At 39.9% G+C, this 3,721-nt stretch overlaps 1 protein-coding gene and 1 long non-coding RNA gene across 4 annotated transcripts in view; both read right to left on the bottom strand.

The window, feature by feature from the left end:
• Window positions 1-517, bottom strand: part of LOC106524341 (uncharacterized) — a 4,503-nt gene extending 3,986 nt beyond the window's left edge. The window contains exon 1 of one of the 2 annotated variants that reach the window (XR_001310997.1): window positions 214-517. This is a non-coding gene — a long non-coding RNA (uncharacterized LOC106524341). The remainder of the gene's footprint in view (window positions 1-213) is intronic. The other variant, XR_001310996.1, reaches the window with a different exon arrangement.
• Window positions 1-3,721, bottom strand: part of arvcfb (ARVCF delta catenin family member b) — a 352,935-nt gene that overhangs the window by 39,760 nt on the left and 309,454 nt on the right. The gene's annotated exons all lie outside the window — the stretch shown is intronic.

The raw sequence follows: 3,721 nt of genomic DNA, 5'->3' as shown, positions 1-3,721 counted from the left end.
GACAGAATAAGTCAAGATAACTATATGTAGGTAAATATGAACAGTAGTTTACTGGGGTTAAACGAGTTAGCTGCTAACGTTAGCATTTATTTAACGTGTTATGGTGGTTCTGTAACCATCACTAACTTTGTTTTGTAGTACTACAGCAGCTCTATGCTTTTTAGTTTTTAATAACATTATTAAAAATAAAAAAAATGAAGCAGAGATACTAACTTGTCAAGCAGAAATGGCTAACTCTGCATCCCTCTTCTTCCTCCTGTGAAATCCACCTCGTTTTTTTCTGGGCTCGATCTAATTCTTTCTTTTCAACTTGGATTTCCTCCTGGGTCTTCTTCTGTTTCCCTGTGTTGGTTTCAGAACAGGCTCCAATCCAGGTTGTAGGGTGTTGGAGGGGTCAGCTTCACTCAGCTAGCTCAGCTAGCTTACTGTTTGAACGAGAGCGCGCTAGCTCGGCTGCGCGGCGTGCGCGCTGCGCGGGCAGGGACGGGAGTGGGTAAGAACAGCTCCTGCATGAGACAAACCTCACTTTTGATTGGCTGTTCGTCTCCGGGTCGGAGAGATTTTAACAGAGGGCAGAAGGACCACCGGGAGGAGCCAGAGGACTTTTTCCCCCTTTTTTCCCCCAGAGATTATCTGTCTAATATCAATCTGTCAGGACATAGTGACAGTTTTAACAAATACAGTATGTCAAAAATATATATTTTAAAAAGTTACAGACTGCAGCTTTAAAGCAAAAAAAGTGAGACTGTTACAGCTGTTATTGTCACAGAAAACAATTGATGCTACATAAAAAGAAATGAAAGAGAATACAAAACCATAACACATGAGAAAACATGTTTATTCTGACAGATTCAAGTCTGCAATCTAATGCAGCTGTCATTGTGGGTTTAAAGCTGACAGCTGATTTGCTGAGCCATGCAACGATGTGAACCACTGTTAGGTGTTAAGACGGGAGGGTTTTTTCCATTTCTGTCCTGCTATTATTGATGTGGGTGAAGCTTTAGATCATGTCTTATACTGAGGAAGTTAGAAAGCTGCTAGAGGACYTATCAGGCTATCAGCACATCACAATTTATCTGTGCCAAGGCTGACTTCAAATAAACAGGGACAGATAAAGTATCTGTATTAAGCCCCTTTCATTCTCTTTAATATCATCTACCACCAAAAGCAAAAGGCAACAATGTTTTTTRCCCATGTCTGTTTGTTTTCCTGTTGGAAAATTATCTCATAAACCACTGGACACATTTTATTGAAACTCTCAGAAAGTAATCACAAATACACTGTCAAGATGGTCACCACAGTTAAGAATCCTCGGCAAACACAAAAATGACTATAATTTGGGGAATTTAATAAATATTCAGCAACAATTTGATGTGGCAGTGAATGACTATTATCACCAACAAAATCTCCAAGCGCTAACCGATCACACAAGGTTTTTTTTTCATTTAGCTATTACTCAATGGAGTCAATTCTGACTGTAAGAAAAATATCCCATGAACAACTGAGCATATTTTAAATAAACTCTCAGAAATAAATCATTTGATGTACTTTTACAACTGACTAACTTTTGGAGTCAACTTAAAGAGAACCYCCACAGTTATTCATTATCACCTATCACAAAACAGCTGTAATTCAGCCAGTTTTACGGATATTGAGCTAAAGTGGGATGCAGCATCAGATGGGCCATTTTTAACAAATTTAATATCACATTATATCACAAAATGTTTTTAGGTCTGATTAAAACAGCATAAAATGATCAGGTTTTAAAATTCTGACGTGAAAAGTAGTGAGCAATATTCATTCCTTTACAAAATGTTCATATTTTTCTTGTTTTTGTACCATGTTTTCTTTCTTTTGCATCTCTTTTCCATAACTTCAACAGTGCCACAAACCCAAAATGTAGCAGACATAATAAAAACAGCTTTACTTGATGATGCAGACACTAAATAAAACTGAAAGAGCACAAAATTAAAGTAATTTGGCTGAAACAAAAAGCCTAATCCCAAAGAAATCAGCTAATTTAAAGGTATCTAAGGTTGCCTGGTTAAAACCTGATCCTTGTCGTTCACTTTGCTTCGTACGAGGGTTTGGACTCTCGGCTATAGAGAAGCGATTGCTTGCTGGAGGCGTGGCCTCTGCTGAAGTTTAAAATGATTGGATCGGTTGGCRGCGACGTATGTGTGACAGCTCTACTGTGAAGGAGGCTAAGCTAAGAAGCTAACCGGAAATCGTGTGCTGTAAACAACCCTACTGAGAGGAGAGAAGTACCGAGCCGAACGAYACGACTGTAAATGAGAGCTGCTGCTTTGTCAGACAAATTTAATTGAATTTGGAAGCCTTATCAACACAGACTGGCTTCATTCACTTTCCCCACTGCCATTGCTAAACTAACTAGCAGACTGCGCAGAAAATCAATGTTGCCATTCAAAACAATGCCTTCTGTTCTCTGATTGGCCTGGATGAAAATTCTCCTGAAGAAATCCTTGTCTATGGGAGAAATCCCAGAAGGAGCAGTGAAGGGAAACTAGAATTGAGTGGAACTGTGTAGGAAGGCAAGGGCCAGGTTATATCTAAGGATTTCAAGGTTAAAAACAGAACAAGAAAAATGCAACTCCCTGCTTTCAGTCTATGTGTATCATGATACACCTTAAAACTCCTTTACTTGTAACGTGTTGAAGACAGGACCTGAAAAGCCTAGCTGTGAACCAGAGTTGTAGAACGGAATGGTTTCTCCTTCAAACTATTTCACTTAATTCCACAGCAGCTGGCCAAAAATCCACCAAACAGTGTCTATGCTCTTCTTCCAACAAAAAGCAGCAGCTTTCAGTCAGATGTGCAAGTGTTTCAGACTGGAGAGGTGATGATATGAGTGCTTTAATGTGATGTGCCGGTCTGTTTCTTAAACAGAAACATGCATTAGCATCACCTGGAGTGGCAGCTATTTTTTTTCTCAAGCAAGTCACGTTCTCATCCAGACACAATCGAAACCGAAAAGTCTTGCAACAGCAAGTGAACAAGGAGAAAAGATACAGTGTAAAGAAAAATGAGGCTGGCAGAGAAGGAGGGGAGGCAGATCCAACAGAGAAAAGCAACAGAGGACAGTGGATGTTTCATGTTTTCTCTTTGGTGGATTTGGTCATGCTCACTTGAGAATAAACYTCTTGGGGAAAAGTTGAGGTTATACCAGAAATTCTATCTGTCAACTCCCAACATGCATGAGAAAAGTGAACATCCACAAATGCGAGGGGAAGAATGAGAGAACATAAGTACGGAAAGTAAAAGGGGAAGAAAGGGCAAAGAATATGGGAGGGGAAAGGAAATTGATGAGTGACACACAAGAAACGGACCAGGGAGCAGTGGAAAGGAGAAAACATGATGAACTTAACAACTGGGGAAGTTAAAAAGAAAGACAGAAGACCGAGTTGAACTGTGAATATTGCATGGTGGATGGGACAGTAGTCTGGTAAACAGTCAACAAAAATATCATTTTAAGACCACAAGCCCATAAAATAGGAGAAGAATAAGTCATTTGGAATTCACTGCAGAAAAAAGTGATGCACTGCAGCACAAAGTAAATTATATACTCTGGAGTTTGAGGAAGTGGCTAGGAGTTTGGCAGTCCAGCTTTTGGGAATAAGCCTGAATAATCCTGTGCACTGCCTGTGTGTGTGTGTGTGTGTGTGTGTGTGTGTGTGTGTGTGTGTGTGTGTGTGTGTGTGTG

This window comes from Austrofundulus limnaeus, unplaced genomic scaffold (assembly GCF_001266775.1).
Source record: "Austrofundulus limnaeus strain Quisiro unplaced genomic scaffold, Austrofundulus_limnaeus-1.0 Scaffold183, whole genome shotgun sequence".
Taxonomy (NCBI): domain Eukaryota; kingdom Metazoa; phylum Chordata; class Actinopteri; order Cyprinodontiformes; family Rivulidae; genus Austrofundulus; species Austrofundulus limnaeus.
This window is presented reverse-complemented; position numbering and strand designations above follow the sequence as displayed.